The 21,733-nt window shown below is 34.6% G+C and overlaps 1 pseudogene; it reads left to right on the top strand.

The window, feature by feature from the left end:
* The first annotated feature begins 15,998 nt into the window (after nucleotides 1-15,998).
* Nucleotides 15,999-17,398, top strand: LOC100802105 (26S proteasome non-ATPase regulatory subunit 11 homolog; annotated as a pseudogene).
* Nucleotides 17,399-21,733: the final 4,335 nt, after the last annotated feature.

The raw sequence follows: 21,733 nt of genomic DNA on the forward strand, positions 1-21,733 counted from the left end.
GAGAAGCCAAGGAGATGCAAAAGCTTGGAGACTCTCATTGAAGACTAAGAGGTGATCACTTTCAGAGACATCCCATGTCATTCTTCCTCAGAATTGCAGTTCTTCTTTTATAAGATTGGTTTTGGTTTTATTAACAGGCATTCAATAATATAAAAGGTCTACGTAATGGGGAAAAATAGACAAGTAGAGGTGGGGATAAGTGGGTAATAAATCTCTATTAAAGAAGAACAAGACAATTGGGAATTAGTTAGACAACTGCTAACTTTACCTAAGATTAAAAAGAGAGATCTAGGGTGCTCTTGAACCCACCCAAACATAAAGATACAATGTATTTTTCTAAGATTGGCGAATAAGATTTTTAGGGCGTCCCTGCCAGTTCTTGCAACTTTTCCTTGTTTCTTCCCCAAATCCCAGTTTAGTATATCAATTGGCATCAGAGCATGTTCTGATCCAAGGCAAGATTTCATGGTTAATAAGAGAATGGAGTCATGAATTGAGGTGATAAAAAATGGCTTGCAGTGCACCAATGAATCACTGCAAATATTAGTTCAAATAATTATAGCAAATCTCATTTTTATCTACATGGTATGATTTGCCTGTAAATTAGATTCTAATAACTACAAATAATTACTTTGTTCATATACTAAATTTATATGCTACCACCAAGCAAGGTATAACAACGACACAAAAACAAAAAACAAAAAATCAAACACAGCCTGAAGTATTCTAAAAGGGCTAATTTAGTATGAAATTTACTCTTTATGCTAACCTTGTCTAATGCAAGACAGAGGCACTTCTTTGCTGCTGTTAGATGTCTTTTTTTCCAAATGCAATTTCCTAAATGTAGCCAAGCATCTGCAAGATATGGGTTTAACAACACACATTCAATGGAGTCATCCCTCATATACAAAAAATAACATTCTACTTGGAACTACTGATTAATATACTAAGCTACTACTTGACTTCACAAACACGGACACTGACTGTCAATTGTATATATGTCTATGATATCCTTTACGTTTAATTAATTTGTTTTAAAGTATTTAATAACATGCTATCACGAAGTATCTTAGTGCATGGGGTACCTTAATTATCCTTGCTACACAAACTATTTTGGATAAGCGAACACAATTAAGGATACTCTAATCTAGCTATCTACAAAATAAAAAACACACTTCCTATCCAACTCATAATTATATTCTAACTCATACACCAATTTCAGATTTGGGGGGGGGGGGGGGGGTACCCTTTCTCATTCTAGCACCAGACCTATATGACATGAGCTAACGTCAAATCCATCACTATATATAACTAAGTCACAACAACCATTTCTGAAAAAATTTCATTCCAAAAGCAATCATATATGGACCAAAGTACAACATTCCAAATCACCCTCTAATTATTTATGCAGTAAGTTATTGAGCTTCAAGAACACAAATAAATAACCAGGAGGGGTGGATCAAAGGAGAAATATAGAAAAATGAAAAATGTGAGCAATATTGTTCATGACATCAAACCATCCATCATCTTCTCATCTCATCAGCTCAAAGTCAATAGAATTATTATGGAGAGTATTTTTTTTTCCTTATGATCATTCACTCAATTATGTATTCAAGACTGAAATTTAAAATAATTAATTAAACTAGAATAATCTTATCCCAGCTATTTCAGATGCTTGATAGTGCATTTAGGTGTATATTGATATTGCAACTTTGCATTAAGGTTTACAGGAAAAAGGGTACACACAGCCCAAACAATAGAGCTAGGCCTAGAGGCCGAAGCTGGAACAATAATACCCCCAAGCACACTTGCTTATAAACCTAAAGTAAATAAAATCAAAAATTATTTCTTGAACTAAGCCGTACTTAAATCATTATCTTGTTTTCCTTAAAAACCATTATCAGATATATCTTGTTTACCCTAACTGTGATATGCTTAGGTATATGCTTACATCTTTGGTGCAATCTAAAATCCATAGTTATTGCTATTGCTCCACTATATATAATAAAGACTTATAGGTTATTAATTAATTAGTTTTTATCTTAACCCACATATCCTGCGGATTAGTTTTATATTTCTTAGCATCGCTTAGTTAAATAACTAAAAAGGTTCCTATATATAGACTAAAGGTTAGGATTGACTTGTACGTGTAGCTGTTATGTTATTCATAGTTCATTAATTAGACATTGTTAATTAGGGGAAATTAAATACAGTGCAGCATTATTTCTCTGCTTTCTGAATAAATAGATATGGTTTCAAGGATAATTTATAATGATGTGATAATTATAGAGAAGTAAAAAGTTAACAGCAGAGAGGATGATATAAATGATGATGATATATAGTAACAATACAAGTAAAACCCCCGATATATGAAAAACTATTTGTACAATACATAATTGATATTTCAATTTGCTATAAAACTCATCACATTGTATTCCCAATATATGACGTATTATTCACTTATTCTATACTTATGAAATATCTCTGGGATAAGAAAGGTCGGAAAAAAAGATAAACTTCCTTGCTATGTATCCATGCCTGTCATGATTGATGCACGTGTTAATTAATACTATATAACCTAACAACTCTCAACTAAGCAAAAAAATAAATCAATATAGCAAGCAATAGAGCAGTTTTAACTAAGAAAAAAGTAGTTATACTTAAGCCAATCAATTTCCTTCCAGCTCAATGAGTTCCAATTTTGTTTCCATTAGTTAGTAAATTAAGAAACATCCAACAAACATTAAAATATTCAACCAGAACAGCACGAACCTACATGCACGCCTGAGCAATCAGACAAGAAATTCAAAACCCAAAAACCATTATTAAATGAAATTAACCAGAAATATGCAGACACTACCAATGGCTTTGATGATTCATCATTTTAGGACTGATTCCAACAAAAAAAAAATGGACAAACAACTACTCCTACATGAGATTGTGTTGGGACTTGGAAATATAAAGTTCTGCGCTAGGGTTTTGTTTTGTGGCTTGGGCTTGTGGGCTTTGAGGGTCCGAATGGGTTTACGTTGTGACCTTCCTCATTTAGCAGATATTCTTCGTGCACCAGTCCAATCTCAAATACACCAAACAAATCATGTGAAAATTCAAATTTGTCATTCACTTAAAATCTTAAATAGTCCCATCTCTCCCCTCACCTTCTTAACATCCCACTCATCCTTTCCTATTTTCACAACATACTCTGAGTTAAACCAGTTCTCAACTATCCCCAAACTTGATTCAGACACTTTTGCCTTATATTTTGATTACTATACAAGTGACCTTCAAGACACAACCGAAAATAATAATTGATAAGCATTTCTATATGAAGCATAAGTAAAAGGCAAGGCAGGGGATGCAAAAGAAATAATTAAATCAGTAATATGATTACTATAGTCACAAAAAAACTATACTAATTAGGGTGGTGAACACCATGAGTATAACCAAAGTAATTGAAAAAATAGCAAACGAATCTGAGATTGTGTCCTCTAAATGTCTTGGTTTGAGAGAGGGAGAAAGATAATCGAAGAGGAAAAAGGAGGTTCGTGTTGGGTTTGGGGAATTGTTTAACAAAGGGATAGATTGACGACAATATAGGGTGCGAACGGATTCAAGTCGGGATCGAAGACGCAAAGGTTTTGACTGACAAAGATGGAGTTCATCCGCTTTGGTGTCGTCAGACCCACCGCCATTGGTGCCATAGTCGGTCTTCTAGCACTTCCTCTCATTGAAAATCTCGGTCTTCTTGCGCTTCCTCAAATCTTCGAGGACACCGAATCACTCTCTTCTTTCACCTCTATTTTCAAACTTCGAAACATTAAAACCCCCAAATGGCCATACCCTCAACACAATTGGTAGCTTTTCCTTTCAGCAATGAGTATCGGTTGGATACAGAATAAGGATTTAATTACTATAGTCAAAACAACATGCAAAGAAGTATACATTAGAAGTAATCAAATGGAAGAAAAGCAGGAGAACATACCTTCAAGTAACACTCACAAAAGGAAAAGCTTAAGTGCCCTCGATATGACTTTGTTTGTGTCGTTTGGTTTGCTAGATACTTTCTCTGTGACTTTGTAAAGAAGTGTCATCGATAACAATGTTCAAAATTTAAGTTCTTCTTGGCGTTGGGACACTATGTAAGTTGGGGGTTTTTGTTTCGAAGAGACTGCGAAAATAGACGAGAGGGCGCGCAGCGTAAGAAGGAAAGTAAGAGTTCTTCGTCATCTAGCTAGGGTATACCAAAAGTGAAAATGATATACAAAGGCGGTCTTTCGTAAAAACCGTCATTATCTTACTTCCTCATAATTACAATATTGCCATCGAAAGACATTCTAAGACGATCGTCTATAACCGCCTTAGAATCTGCGACGTTAAAGATAAAAGTTTTCTCCTTTATTACAAAATTGTCACCGCTCCGTATTCTAAGACGGTTTTTAACAACCGTCTTAGAACTCGCGTCTTAAAAAAGCGCTTTTGTAGTAGTGATTTGACAACAAGTTAGAGCAAGAAATTGCATTGCGTGTCGGTATAGTTCCATAGTGGTTGGGCCTAAATCTGACGCAAATGCAGTATTGGTGACACAAGCATTCCTCAAATTAATTAATAAGAATTCCATTTTCCAAGGTTTTGTTTAGGTTTTTGTGTGAATAGTGAACAAATAGGATTAATCATTTTTTTTCTTTTTCTTGTGCTGTTAAGCTAAAAAATTAAACTAAAAATTTTCTTTCTTTGTCTAAGGTCCACCAAGTACCATTTTTTACAGAACTTATATTGATCTAATGTGTATATTATTATTATTATACATTGCTGACATAAAAAAAAATATCCCTTAAAGTTTTTACTATCCTTACTCTGTGTCCCTTCCGACCACCTTCATTGCCTCCGACGGCACCTCCAGCAACCTTTGCCACTCTGACAACCGCTTCCTCTGTCGTCATTCTCACCTTCAACTTTTCTTTTTCATTTTACAGGTTAGGTTCTCCCACTCTACACATGCATATTTTCTTTTCTTTTCTTCCTCACTAATGCATTTCACGTTTTTGGATCGTTCTATTTAGTTATTTGAATGCACTGACTATGGTGTTCGTGTTCTAATCTTTGATTGCAATTATTTGCTTGAATAGTTATGATTTGGATCTCCCAATTCAATGGCTTATTTAAATTGTGAAGGCAGCAAAGTCAACACTCCGGCTCGGGCTCGACATTGGTTGAACTATTGAAGTGGTCACCAGAGGTTTAATATTAGTTTTTTTTAAACCTGTCATGTTATAAACTACAAAACAAAACACAGGTCAATAATAAAATGCAGAAAAATAAAAATCAAATTATACCTCCAGCTATTGTCATGAAAGAATTGTCTTGTTTTGGACCAAATACATGTGCTATATATAGACATTCTACCATCTAAAATGCATTTAGTAGTCACTACCACTCATTAGTGGTCATTACCACCCATTAGTAGCCATTCAATTTGACTTCTCAATTCCAAAACTGATGGAGCTTTTCATTTTCCAAAACGTTCAGACTAAAATTATTATATTCTCCCACTTGGTCCAAATGTTTTGACTCAATGATTAAGTCAATGCTCAATTTTCTCAACAAATGAATATATGAATCATAGTGATAGTTCCTCTTATAATGAGTAATATCATCCATGTATTACAATATGCTCAGCTTCCCAAGTAGTATATTTAAGGTGGTAATAAAACTTAATGAATAAACCCAATGTTTATTCTTGGTCCAAAACATAATTTTTCTTAAATAAATCAATGTGCACCTAAATATGAGAAAATATCTTAATATAAAAGTTTCAATTTTAACATGTATGTATATAATCATAAAGTGGAACCAAGTCTCATTCTTTCTACATAATTCTTAAATTTAAACGGTGGCATGCCCTTAGTTAAAGGATCAACGATCATCAACTCAGTGTTTATATGCTCAATGACCACTTTCTTGTCTTTTACTCTTTCTCTAATGGCTAAGTACTTAATGTTGATGTGTTTACTTTGACTTCCACTTTTGTTATTCTTAGCCATAAAGACAACAGCTGAGTTATCGCAGAAAATTCTCAAAGGTCTTGAAATAGTATCAACTATCTTCAGCCCAGAAATGAAACTCTTAAGCCATACACCATGTGATGTAACCTCAAAACAAGAGACAAACTTCGCTTCCATGGTAGAAGTAACAGTCAAAGTTTGCTTAACACTCCTCCATGAAATAGCGCCACCAGCCATCATGAAAATGTACCCAGATGTTGATTTGTAAGAGTCAACACAGCCAGCAAAGTCTATGTCTGAATAACTAATCACATCTAGATTGTCTGTTTATCTATACATAAGCATGTAATTTTTGGTCCCCTGAAGGTACCTCATCACATTCTTAGCAGTTCTCGAGTGGTCAATACCTGGATTACTCTGATATCTTCCTAACATTCCAACTGCAAAAGAAATGTCAGGCCTTGTGCACACTTGAGCATACATGAGGCTTCTAACAACTGAAACATAAGGAATGTTTTTCATTTGTTCCCTCTTAAAGTCATTCTTTGGGCATTGGTTCAAATTAAACCTATCACCTTTCACAATGGGAGCAACACTTGGTGAACAATCTTTCATCCGAAATCTCTCTAGAATTTTGTTAATATAGGTTTCCTGTGATAGACCCAAAATACCTCGAGGTCTATCTCTATGAATCTTAATGTCGATGACATAAGATGCATCACCCATATCCTTCATGTCAAAATTCTTAGAGAGAAATTGTTTCACCTCATGTAGCAAACCCCGATCATTGGCTGCAAGTAAAATATCATCTACATATAAAACAAGAAAACATATTTTACTCTCAGTGACCTCGTGGTATATGCATTGATCCATGGGGTTTTCATCAAAACCAAATGAAGAAATTATCCCATGAAACTTAAGGTACCACTGACGGGAGGCTTGTTTTAAACCATATATAGATTTATTAAGCTTGCAAACCAAATGCTCACCACTACTAGAGGAGAAGCCTTCAGGTTGTTTCATATAAACCTCCTCCTCTAAATCACCATTAAGAGAAGTTGTTTTCACATCCATTTGTTGCAACTCAACGTCAAAATGAGCAACTAATGCCAAGATATTACGAAGAGAATCTTTCTTAGATACAAGAGAAAAAGTCTCTGTGTAGTCGATTCCTTCTTTTTGAGTAAATCTCTTAGCAACGAATCTTGCCTTGTATCTCTCAATGTTACCTAATGAATTCCTTTTGGTCTTAAAAACCCATTTATAGCCAATGGCCTTTCCCCATTAGGCAACTCTACAAGGTTCCAAACTTTGTTACTCTGCATGGAATTCATCTCATCCTTCATGGCATCATACCATAAATTTGACTCTTTACAACTCATGGCTTGATCAAAAGTTTCGGGATCATTTTCAGCTCCAATATTATAGTCAGATTCTTGCAAATATACAATAAATCATTAGGAATATCTGATTTTCTTACTGTAATAAACCTCCTTAATGTTGTATCAACATTTTCTTGGGGATCATCTTGTTCAACTAGTTGTTCATCATTTTCAAGAATTTGATTATCAACTTGATCTAGTGGATTATCAGCAACAGGTTGTGGAATGCCAATCATGTGTTATTCATCATCCCTTTGAACTTGAGGGATATGAATTACAACCAATCGTTTCCCTTTTTGATTCCGCTCGTAATAATCGAAAATTTGGCATCACATTCGATCCATTTAACAATTCCCGTACTCAAAATTCAGATTGAGGCATAACGAAAATGTTTACAATTTTCCTTTCAAACCTTTTGTTTCCATGTCATCTCGAATAAATGTGTGACCGCGACTCAGAAGTGAAAAATAATTAGAGTGCTCTAGGAAATTTGAATTCCTACCATACAATCTGTCTTTTTAGCTTTTGAGTAGTGGGATGAGTATTGACACGAAAAAGTCTAATTCATTGTATTATGTATTTTGTTGAGTGATATATGGGTTTTATTGAACATGCAATAAATATGTGATATATATTTTATGGGTAAACCCTGTTGAGGTATGTTGAGGTATTGAGATCCATTTAAGTGTTTGATTTCTTATAGAATTATGTTATTTTTATACACACGAACTTGGAGATCGGACCTCCTCTGACCACATGCTTATGGGACATGACTATTTGCCGATCATATCACACAATGTTGATTATGTTATATATATATTTTTTGAGTTATGAATTCAAGCTTAAGTCTAAAATGCTCAATAAATACATATATAGGCTCATTAAGCTCAAAGAGCCTATGAGCTTTAATGTTGGCTTAGGTTGAGCCGAGAAATTAAAATGAGCTTGATTTCTTAGTGAGCCTAGCCCTTGCCAGCCTGGTTGGGCTCAACTTGTCTAGTGAGCCTTTCCTTAAGCATAATTGTTGCTTATGATGTTAGTTTTACGTGATTACTAAGTTGTTGTGCCGAAGAGTGTGTGCGTGTACTGCTTGTACAGATGTCTTTGGTATGTTTTCTTTACTCGGTAATAAATAATAAATAAAATAAAAAAAGTTAGGGCCTGTCCAGTAGTCCATTGGCAATTGTGTTTATAGTCTTGGGCTTGGTTATCAAATACTGCCCAGATTTGATTTTAGACCACTGTCTTGAATAGATGTTTTGAAGAGGAATGCTAGAGTTGGTAGGATGTTAATAGTTATATGGTTTGTGTTGTGTTTATTGTTGGACATTTTAGTGTAATTGATCTCTTTATTATGTTAAAATAAGAGTGCACGCTTGTTTTAATGTAATAACGAGATGTTCGGTTTAGGCAAATTTTAGAAGTTACATGGAAGTTACTAAAACTTCCATCAACGGTTGGAAGTTACATGGAAGTTACTAAAACTTCCATCAACGGCAGTTTTTAAAAAGAAAAAAAAAACTTCTATCAACCGCCAAAAACCACCTGTTCTTTGATCATAAATAATCATTCTGGTTCAGAAAGCATAACAGGTGACAAAACATACAAGACCAAAACAAAACTCTTGAATTATAATCTTCTGATTTTATCCGATTGAACAATTTTGGTTGAACCCCGAAATTTGATTCAATCTGAAAGTGTTATATACGACTTCAGATTTATCCAATATTATCTCGATTTTTCAAATTAACCAACAAAAGATTGAATCAAATTTTTCGAGATGACGAACGATAGTTCGAAGATGACAAGCAAGTTTGCGAAGTTGGACAAGTTTGAAGGGTAGGATTTCAGAAGATGGCAGAAGAAGATGCATTTTCTCTTGACAACATTGAATGTGGTGTATGTGCTGAGTACACTGATGCCAGTGTTTATGGAAGACGAAACTCTGGATCAAACAAGGAAGCGTTCGAAATGGGAGAACGACGATTACATTTGTCGTGGACACATTCTGAACGGTATGTCTGACTCTCTCTTTGATATTTATCAAAATGTTGAGTCTGCTAAGGAATTGTGGGACTCTCTTGAATCCAAGTATATGGCAGAAGATGCTTCAAGTAACAAATTCTTAGTTAGTAATTTCTTTAATTACAAAATGATTGATTCGAGGCTTGTTATGGAACAATATAATGAACTGCTGCGAATTTTGGGTCAGTTTACTCAACATGATTTGAAAATGGATGAATCCATTGCAGTTTCATCTATAATTGATAAACTGCCTTCTTCTTGGAAAGACTTCAAGCATACCTTGAAACATAAGAAGGAAGAGTTGACTCTGGTTCAACTCGGTAGTCATTTCATGATTGAGGAGTCGCTGAGGGCTCAGGAAATTGACAAAGTCAATGATAAAAACGTAGCAGGTTCCTCTTCCGTTAATATGGTAGAGGAAAGTGGAACAGTTAAGCAAAATTACAATGCTAAAGGTAACAAATGAAAATTTCAAGGAAATAAGAACAAAGGTCCAAACAAACAGACAAAATTGTCATGTTGGAAGTGTGGGAAACCTGGTCATTTAAAGAGGAATATCGGGTGTTCAAAGGAAAGAACAAGGCTGGTCCAAGTGGGTCTAATGATCTTGAAAAGCAACAAGGTTAGATTGTAGTGAATAATTTTAATTCGAATACGAATTCAAATTATGTATCACTAATATCTGATGCATTCTATGTGCAGGATGATGACGTTGCTTGGTGGTTTGATTCGGGAGCAACAAGCCATGTGTGCAAAGATTGTCTTTGGTTCAAGGAATTTAGACCAATTGATGATAGCTCTATTATGAAGATGGGCAATGTTGCAACTGAACCAATCCTAGGATTAGGTTGTGTGAATTTAGTTTTTTACTTCCGGAAAAAGTTTGTATTTGGATAATGTCTTATTTGTACCTAGTATTCGTAAGAACTTATTGTCTGGTATGGTTTTAAATAATTGTGGTTTCAAGCAAGTACTTGAAAGTGACAAGTACATCTTGTCAAGACATGGTTCGTTTGCTGGATTTGGTTATCATTGTAATGGAATGTTTAAATTAAACATTGATGTTCCTTTTGTTCATGAATTTGTTTGTATGGCCTCGTGTAGTTCTATAACTAATATGACAAAATCAAAAATTTGGCATGCTAGATTAGGACATGTTCATTACAAAAGATTAAAAGATATGTCAAAAACAAGTATGATTCCTCCTTTTGATATGAACATTGAAAAATGCAAAACTTGCATGTTGACCAAGATCACTAGGAAACCTTTTAAGGATGTTAAAAGTGAGACTAAAGTCTTAGACCTTATTCATAGTGATTTGTGTGATTTGCATGCTACTCCATCATTAGGTCATAAAATATATATATATCTTGTTACTTTTATTGATGATGCATCAAGGTATTGTTATGTATATTTATTAAATACAAAAGATGAAGCTCTTGATAAATTTAAAATTTATAAGAAAGAGGTAAAACTTCATCAAAATGGGCTAATCAAAACTCTTCGTACGGATAGGGGAGGTGAGTGTTATGATCCGGTTTATTTTCAATCTACTGGAATAATACATCAAACTACAGCTCCCTATACACCACAACAGAATGGTGTAACCGAAAGGAAGAATAAAACCTTGAAAGAAATGGTGAATTCCATGTTATCCTATTCGGGTTTAAGTGAATGATTTTGGGGTGAGGCTATGTTGACAGTCTGTTACTTGTTGAACCGAATTCCTAACAAAAGGAATAAGGTTACCCCATATGAACTTTGGCTAAGGCATATAGTCAAGTGTATAATGGGAAGTCTAGACACTTGGGTGTTAGACACAACATGGTTCGGGAGTTAATCATGCATGGTGTGATATTAGTGGAATTTGTGAGAACTCAGCATAATTTGGCCGATCATTTAACCAAAGGGTTAAGTAGAGATCTCGCGAAAAGGTCGGCTGTGGGATTAGGATTAAAGTCCATCTGAAATCTCTTATGTTAAGATACCCAATTCCCATCTAATATGACATTAGGTGCTGAATTCAATGTGGAAAGCTTAACATGTAGAGATTGGAACACATCATCGAAAGTATCCCAAAAGGAATGTGTTCGGTTCTGTAAGTTAAGGAGGTTGAAGTATAACTTCTCAATGGTTCTTTTGAAAAATTGCATTTGCAGGTGCAAGAAAGAAAATGACTACCTATATAAGCATGAAGTTTAGCCGCTTCAAGAAGCTGGGACTTGGCTTTGATATGCTTATGAAGGATAGGGACACAGGCTAGTAAACTAGTGTCGAGCAAGAGTAATGTTATAAACTATTGTGCAGATTATCTTCATGTATTCATTATGAATAGAAAGGGTTCAATCCTTAGTGACACCCTGATATTCGAATATTTGAAACGTGTAATTTGCTAAGATGAAATTCAATCGTCACGATATTTCATCTATGCAGTAGTTTGTTGTATGTTATGACTTTGGTGATTTGATCGGTAATTACACTAAAATGGGGGAGGTTTGTTGGACACTTTAGTGTAATTGATCTCTTTATTATGTTAAAATAAGAGTGCACGCTTGTTTTAATGTAATAACGAGATGTTCGGTTTAGGCAAATTTTGGAAGTTACATGGAAGTTACTAAAACTTCCATCAACGGCAATTTTTTTTAAAAGAAAAAAAAAACTTCCATCAACCGCCAAAAACCACCTATTCTTTGATCATAAATAATCATTCTGGTTCAAAAAGCATAACGGGTGACAAAACATACAAGACCAAAACAAAACTCTTGAATTATAATCTTTTGATTTTATCCGATTGAACAATTTTGGTTGAACCCCGAAATTTGATTCAATCTGAAAATGTTATACACGACTTCAGATTTATCCAGTATTATCTCGATTTTTCAAATTAACCAACATTTATTTTCATCATCAAATGTCTGACAAGTATTGTTAGATTTATGAAAACCTAACCTAGGCAGTGTTTAGTTGGTATGGATGTATACGTAGTAGAAGGAACTTTCTTGATCACTTTTACAATTTCTTATTGTCCTAAAGTTTTCCATTTTCTGATGTCCTCTCTGGTTGACAGTATTGCTTGATTGAGTTTACTTGCTGTGCCTCACATCAATGCTCTGTGTTCATTTTAAATAATCCTGTTTAAATATTTGATTGCATTCATCTATTGCACCATGATCATGGGTATGCCTTTTTGAACATGATAAAATTTTTTTATAGGTTTTAAACATTAACATGTCTGTCTTTGCTTGGAGTACGTAATTTTCTTTTCTGATACAAGAGTGAGGTTTCTACAGTATATCCATGCATCAAATAAATAAACATTCTGGCTGTTGAAATTCACCATTGAAGATAATTTTGTGTTGGTCATGGGTTCCTGTTTGGTAATGAGATGAGCCAACGCCAACCTGTTTTATTTGTCTACTCATGTAGTGTAGAATAAAAGGGGATTTAAATCCTCTCACTTGAGAATTTTGAATCCTCTCAAAGTTTGAGTCTTTCTCGTGGCAGGGTCATACTGAGAGATATAAAACATCCTCTGCAGGGTAAAATTTGTGAGGCCCTGTACTGGATTGTGGGTATGCTTGTACAGTATATTGTTTCTGTTTCTCTGTTTACACGACACTCAAATGAGAGGAACCGTATCCAAGCAAATGCTATCTTTTTATTTTATTTGGTTGAACTATTAGAAATAGCTTTTCTGTTTTCATTGTAGACCAGAAACTTCTCTTATATTAATTATTGATGTGTGAAAGAGTGGCTTAATCTTCACTGTGCTTGGTATAATTCGCATAGGGTAGTGATGGAAAGGCACCCTTCTGTGGAATTTCAACTCCACATTTATATCAGTAATCAGTGTTCTTTTGATACTTTTCTTTATTCTAAGTTTAAAACCATAGTAACAATGTTAAATAGCCTTTCAATTTCTTGTTTTTATCTTAATTAGGTTGGTGGCTCATGATTGACCATTGCCCTCTTTTTTTATGTATATTTTTTATTCCCATGTTTATTTGTTGTTGATGTTGTGCATGTGCATGTTTTTATGTGGGAGACGTAGTTGAAGGTTTTGATGGAACAGGAAATCTGGGTTTGTTAGTTTGAATTTGAAGTGAGGGGAAGATTAGTACTTGTGACTGGATAAATTTATGCTCTTTGTCCTTTGCGTGGCTGAGGGCTATTTGAATTCATAATTTAAGATGTTTTTGGTCAGTGTTGTCAACGAAAGCTATTAATACTTATTCACTTTGTATAGGTGTAGTTAGTAATTTTGCATTAACTGTTTTTTTTTATGACAAACCCTCTCTAGTCCCAACATTCTACGCACAATAGTAGGAGCATTGTGCATTGGTTACCCTTTGTTCAAAATTACAGCTGCCTTGTATCTATCTGCCATTCTGTGATGACTCTTTTGGGGCTTGCCATCTGTGGCTAACTTATACCATTGAAATTTGAAAACAATACCTGTTTCTGTGAAAAATTGCAATTCTAGTAAAATATTATTATAGTCTATAATTTTTTACGTGAGTCACGTGACACAATAACCTGATATGTTTTTAAGTGTGAAAGTATAAAATAAGTAAAATATTATTATAATCTATAAGTTTTATTTCATGCAACCTTTATCTTTCTATGAAAAAATTTTCTCCTCCCAATGCCAATGAAAAAATTTAGAGTCTAGACTTATCCAGCAACCAACCTCACCTGCACTTTGTGCCTGCATCTCTCTGTTCTTTTTTTTCTGTCACTTTATGTATTGAGTAGTTTTAGCTCGTGACTCATTGGTAGTGAGATGTTTGGTGTGGTGTGGGCTTATATATATTTGGGCTCTCTTCCCTCAACTAATTGGGGATGTATTCTTCTAATTGCCTTGTAAAAACTCTTTTCCTGTTATATTGGTTGGTGCAAGCACACCTGTGTATGGGAGTGGCATAGGTGGCCTAGTGCAGGATTGAACCTCTGACGTCAATGGTTTCTGTTGAGCTACAAGTTCATTAGTACCTTGCGTCAACATTTGGCATTTGCCACAAAACCTAGCATGTAGGAACTTAGATCAGAGCTAATAAGCGAGACTCCTAGTACTGGATCACTTTTTTCTCTTTAATTGACTGAAGCTTAGATAGCATCTTGCCATCTTCTTTGTCTAATCTTTAGGATATTGTTCAGTGATCAGATTTTTCTCGATCTATCTGCAAGACCCACAGAGCTGGAGCTATATTGGGCTGGACCCATTAGTTATCTACTGTTATTATGCTTTTTGACAAAAAGTAGAAGTATATTTCTGTGGTTCTCCTCTCCAGTTTTAAGATGTCGATTAAAATTGAAGATACAGACCAATAAGTAATGACCCATGATAGATATAACTATGTATTTTCTACTTTCTGGATTGATTTTGGTTGCAATTTAATAATTGGAAATGTTATTTGCTGAAAGTTATGATTCTGATACTGATAGAATTGGTATTGGGACTAATTCACATGTTCAATTTTGTGCATTTACAAGGAATTATTTGGGTTTCCGAGTGGCTCTGAATTTTTTTTTCAATAATCTGATTGTTTTGTAGTTTTACTTTTGGATATGTCTCTTAATTCAATGGAACTGAAGAAAACTTTGTTGTATATACTACCCCTATATATAAGACCCTTTCCATTTTATAACTTGTTGCTTTTTATAAGACCCTCATCTAAAAGTCGTCTGGTGCAATAATTATTTTTATCTTATAATACCCTTAATTAATTATTCTCTCTTCAAACATTAAATACTCTTTTTTGAGAAGCAATTAAGTGAAGAGATAAATGAATGGTAATTTTGGAATAACAGGATAAGTAATTGACAAATTTAACGTGATTAACTAAATTAACCACTACTTAAAGGATGCGAATTAGTTGAAAGGGTTTTATATAAAGGGAAGAAGGTTGTATATGCCTAATAGTTGGCTTGAGCGCCTCAAGCTATTTGTTGTTGTACCATCGTCTTAACCTGACATGAACTCAACCTGTAGATATAAATTGCCACCCTTACATATAGGCAAACCCTGGGAGTTTCCACTTTTGAGAAAGGTATCAAATAGGAAATGGCATGAGCTATTGTTTGGATTGGAATGAATCGATTTTATGTCCTCCTGTGCTGTCTTGCCTTTCAAATCAACATTTAACATGTAAATCTCGTTTCTATTTTTTTTTTTATCTTTCCTTCATCTTGTGAGGCAAGTGTACTCGCGAATGAGGAAAATATCCACTGGTCAGTTTATTGTTCCCCGCATCCTCGTTTTAGTGCTAATTAAAAATTGGCATTTTAATTTGAACCTTGAAATAATATTTGATTTGCATTAGAATGCTAATCATTAATGAGATGATTTTCATTTAAGATCATCAAATGACATATGACCTGCTTTGCCTTACCTTACATTACACCCTGTCATTTTTTGCAAATTCTGTATAATTTGCTTTTAACTGGTAAAAACTTGTTACTTTTGGGGGACTCATCGAACCTCCGAATTAGTGATATTATGATTTTCACTCAACAATTGGTACTAATGCAAACGTTGTTAGTATTCAGGTTTTTATCCATTTGACCAAATATCTTCTTTTGCAGAACTTTGTTTAAGCAGCAGCCATGACTTCTTTTCTTCCCGCCACAACAGAGTCACTTGATCTGGCAGTGGATGCCAAAGACCCATCCGAGTCCATCTCCATTCTTTATCAGGTACTTGATTATCCTTCTTCTTCTCCAGATGCTCTGCGCATGAAAGAACAGGCCATCACAAACCTCACTGAGCATCTCAGGGAACAAAATAGGGCAGAGGATCTGCATAGCCTTCTTACTCAGTTGAGGCCCTTCTTTTCCTTGATTCCTAAGGCAAAAACAGCAAAGATAGTGAGGGGCATAATTGATTCTGTTGCAAAAATACCAGGGACTACTGATCTACAAATTACACTCTGCAAAGAAATGGTGCAATGGACACGTGCTGAAAAGCATACCTTTCTGAGGCAGCGAGTTGAGGCAAGGCTTGCAGCATTTCTAATGGAAAGTAAGGAGTATTCTGAAGCTTTGACTCTCCTTAGTAGCCTGGTCAAAGAGGTTAGAAGACTGGATGACAAGCTTCTACTTGTAGACATAGACTTGCTTGAAAGCAAGCTACACTTCTCCTTAAGAAACCTTCCAAAGGCAAAAGCTGCCCTCACAGCTGCTTATTTATGTTCCTCCTGCTCAACAAGGTTCCATAGATCTGCAGAGTGGGATTCTTCACGCAGAGGAGAAGGATTCCAAAACTGCATATAGTTATTTCTTTGAAGCTTTTGAATCTTTCAATGCTCTTGATGACCCCAAGGCTGTATTTAGCCAGAAATACATGTTGTTGTGTAAGATCATGGTGAGTCAAGCTGATGATGTGGCTGGAATTATATCTTCTAAAGCTGGCCTGCAGTATCTTGGGCCCGACTTGGATGCCATGAAAGCTGTTGCAGACGCTCATTCTAAGCGATCTCTGAAGTTATTCGAAATTGCTTTGCGAGATTTCAAGGCTCAGCTGGAGGAAGACCCAATTGTACACAGGCACCTGTCATCCATGTATGATACTCTCATGGAGCAGAACCTTTGCAGATTGATTGAACCATTCGCAAGGGTTGAGATTGCACACATTGCTGAACTAATTGAACTTCCTGTTGATCCCGTTGAGCGAAAGTTGTCTCAGATGATTTTGGACAAGTTGTTTGCTGGGACATTGGATCAAGGAGCTGGATGCCTCGTCATATTCGATGATTCCAAAACTGATGCAATATACCCTGCAACCTTAGAAACCATTTCCAATATTGGGAAAGTTGTGGACAGTCTTTTTGTTAGGTCCGCCAAGATAGTGGCATGAGCTCTCCATTTGGTCACTTCATTTGTTATTTGCTGCAATAATTTATGTTCTCTTCACAATTAGTAGGATATAATTTGTTTGTTAATTTTCCAAATTTGTCAGACTCGGAACTCAAGGGGGCTTTATTATTATGATTACAGGCATCTTGATGGTCTGATCTTTAAAAATAGTATGACCTCGGGTCTTAATTATAAAGTCCAGTTAATTAATATATCAAAATTAAGAAAATTGATTAATTTAGTTGAGAGTATTAAATCTTTCTTAAATTGATTTTCTTTTCCTTAAACTATTCCAATGAACAACTATCATATTAATGAGTTATGTTTGTCTTCCAGTCACACCATTGTAGGACAGACATTAATTAAAGGTATTTTTTTGGGAAAAAAAATTAATACAGAAGATATTTTTATGGAACCTTATAAAAAGAATTAAATCATCGTATATAGTGCTTTGTAAATGTGAATGAAGATTGGATAGTTTAGATCTCAAATGCATATTCTAAATTTGATTTATCAATAATAAAATATGAACTGCCAAATCTTCATTTGACGGTTATAAAGTACTTATTACCTAAATGCATGTAATTTCCAATTGCGCTGAATGAATCTATTTATACAAAGTGCATGTGTCGAACGTGTCATATGAGGATTTTCAATCACAACTAGTCACTTTGGATATTCTACTCAACAATTCTTTATAAGAGAGAAAATAAATGAGTTTATGCAATAATTTTATTCATCTAATTTCCTTATAAATACTTATGAATGCTTATAAGCTCAGAAGAAGTTTATTTGTGATAAATTAAAAATCAAATATTTATCTTAATTAAAAGCTCTCATAAGCTAATATTTAATTTTAAATTAGACATTGTTTAATAAGTTTATCACACAAGGTATAAGATTATTTATTCAAATAAACTGAAAGAGTTTATATGGTGATAAGTCTTTTACATGTCTAATTAAGCTTTGTAACACACAAAAAAACCTACTTGGTTGGCCTCATGTGATCATAATGAACTTGGCAAATTCAATCTCAAAGCAGAAAAATAATCGACAAAGAAAGGCAAATAAATATATTATTTGTTATTTTTAAACTTAACTTTTTAATGATAATTATGTTAATTAGGATTTTTTTTTATTTTCTTATAGATTTTATCTGTGATAAAATATGGTTTAAGAAACTAATATTTTATTAAGATTATGTGTCTAGTTAAAAGTTGACTTAAATATTATTATCCGAGTGGAAAACACTTTTTTTAAGTGTCTTAAATAGTTTTAGTCTTTTTATTTTTAAAATTCATAATTTTGATTACTTTGTCTTAAAATAGAAATATTTAATCTCTATATATTTTAAAATATATAGTTTTGATCTTTTATTTTAAAATAGAGATATTATATTTATCAAGTGATAAATATATCATAAGAATGGGGAGTTGAATTGTGTTTTCACAAACTTTTGTTATTTTTGAAAATAAAGTATATTCTAATATTAGTTTAGAAAGAGGTAATTCAAAATGTAGAACTGGTCTCAACTCACAACAAAAATGCAAGTAATTTTTGGAAAAAGTTTTTCATGATTGAAAGCTCTATGTTTAAAAAGAGTTGTTTAGTTATAAAAACTTTGATGAAAAAGTTTAGTTTTATGTTTATTAAAAACAAGGTTTTTTTGCCTTAATGATTTCCAAAAAAAAAAACAAGTTAATAGATAAACACAAAATCAGTGTAGAGTGAGAAAGAGGAAGAAGATGATGCACGACGATTTTTATGTTGGTTTATCTTAACCTTGGGCTACGTCCAGTCCTCACCCTTCAAGATGAAATTTCATTAATACAACCACCCATTGTTGGACCAACCAACCATTGGATTTCAACAACTTGCCACAATCCCACTGGACTTCTCACCTAGTTACTACTAGACCAACAACACCATTGGTTACAACCTTTGTCAGCCACTTGCTTGACTTTTACAACAAGAGGGGTTTTGTGTTTAGACTGCATAGAGATAGATTTCTCCTAACAAAAGGGATTTCCACTTATGAAATTACAATATCTCACTTCAATGTATGATCTATACCAGTTTACAAACTTTTACAGAAGTGGATCACTTTCTATTGAGAGGGTTAAAGCAACAATGACATATTTCTCACACAAAGATCTTAGCTTGAGTTTCTCTCTCCTGGAAGGCTTCAACTTGTCTTCAAGATAGTCTTTGTTGTCCTCTTAAAGCTTCATATATGACTGTTAAAGTGGAGCCCACTCTATCAAAAAAACTTCTAGAAGAAGCAAAAAAAGGTGACAGGTGCCAAAGTTATGATAGCTAGAAGAGTCATTTTGAGGTTCTCATTCTGAGGAACCTTTTTTATGAGCATTCCAAAGACACATCAGAATGATGATTCTGACGTTAGCTGAGAAAGGATCCATACTGAAGTAGATGCTTTTGATGAAGTTCAATTGATATGACCTTTTGAAGTAACCTAACTTCATCATTCTTAGCACATCTTCATAGCATAGAGCATTCTAAAGTAGATTGTTTTATAAATAGAAAGTGAAGGATCAATTGTTGGTGTGTTAGTGCTTTTTCCAAGGGTAGATTGCATATTGTCTCCAGTCTTCCATTTTGATGTTGCACATCGGATCTTCTCATGGACAATTTCAACTTTCAACATGGTTGCATCTGGAAATTCTTCAACATCAATCTTTTAATGAGCCCTCAGTATGTGTGGTTGCATATAGAAGATATGATGTCTTCAACTTCTATTTTCTGGCGAGTTAGCTTCCATCAATGACTACATATCGAAGACAAGATGATGTCCTTCAGGTGCAGGCTTGAACCATTTTGAACTCTATTCTGAAGTTCAATTCTCAGAGTCAAGATCTTCATCATTCTGATATAGACTTTGATGCAACTTTATTATGATGTTGGATGCTTTCTTTGTAACCTTTGATATAGCTTCTATGTAAAGCCTTGTTGTCTTGTACTTTACCAAGATCAAGTACTCAGAAGGAAACACTCTTCATTATGCAAATGGGCTTCAAAGGATCTTCTAAGGCTCTGACTCTTGACAGTAGTTTTGAGACAACCTTTCTAAGAAGTACTCTGAGCACCTCAGAATGCAAGCATATATATGCTTCTTAAGAATATTTAACACTGAAACATTTATGCAAAATATTAGCCATCACACAATCCTATCATCCTTACAATTTGCATTATTAAATTAGGGATGTGGATTCAACAATTTACTCCTTATATTTTAAAATAAAGACATTTAAAAGTTTTGAAAAATATATAGTTTTGGACCTTTTGTCAAATTGAAAGCATTTTAAAGTTTGGATTGGTCCTTCCATCAATTTTGGTCCTTCTATTAATAAAAATAAGGCCAATTCTAAGGTAGACCACCTTGATAGGTGGTCCATTTTGGACCATAATTCCTAATTATTAGATTAATCTTAGTATTGTAGATCATGCCACAACAAATCCTCCACTCCTCCCAACAATCGTTGTTTGCCGCCGTTAAAGGCGATTTCCAACGACAACATTTTCTTCCCCAGCACTGCATACCCAATCCCCTACCCCTCTTAACAATTTTCGTATGAATCATTTCCCTCCCTCTGCAATTAATGTTAACATTCTCCTCAACCTCACACTTCTCTGTCAAAACTTAAGCATGACAATTGCAGATTTGCTTCCTTTATTATCGCCGCACTGTCATTCTACTATCAAAGTTGTTCTCCACCTCAAAGTCTCACCTCTCCACCATAAATCCAAGCATCGCACTCCTAGATCAATAGCGCTTTACACAAATCCATTCCTTCCCCAATCCCAACTCCGGCATTGTGGTTTTGCTGTTCTGATTCTGCCTTCATGACTTCGTCATCCCGGCACAACATTTTGAACCCCGTTGTGAATCTTATGTCACAACTTAGAATCCACTGTCGCAACTCCAATCTCACATCTCTGATTGCACAAATATGATCTAAAGCCTCATCGACATCCTTGCCATGAACTGCGTCAACATCTTCATAGCCAAACCCAATTTGTTTCAAGAGGAAGGGGAAGAGATCTTGGAATATAGATCTCAAGTGACAACCCCTTTGTACAAGAATTCCATCAACGCTAAAGAGATCGCGGCAACATTGACAAGAACGATCTCATGTTCCTTACTCATTGTTACTCCACCCCCTAGATTTATCGCAAATATTCGACTTCGAGGTCTGAATGTATTGTAGAAAAAAATAGGAAATAAAAAATGAACATTTTAAAACTCAAATAGTGAGAAAAGATTAAGAGAAATTAAAAGAGTCATCAGAGGTGGTAGGTGGTGACAGAACGGGAACAGTGGTGGTGGGGTTGCCGAAAGCGATGGATTGTCCATCGGACATGGTGGAGAGAAAGGGAGGGTGAGTGAGGGCAAGGATTTGGTGTGACCAGGATTGAAGTTTTTGAAATGAAGCGCTCTACAGTGGTTGGCGA

This window comes from Glycine max, chromosome 14, assembly GCF_000004515.6.
Source record: "Glycine max cultivar Williams 82 chromosome 14, Glycine_max_v4.0, whole genome shotgun sequence".
In the NCBI taxonomy this organism is placed as follows: Eukaryota; Viridiplantae; Streptophyta; class Magnoliopsida; order Fabales; family Fabaceae; genus Glycine; species Glycine max.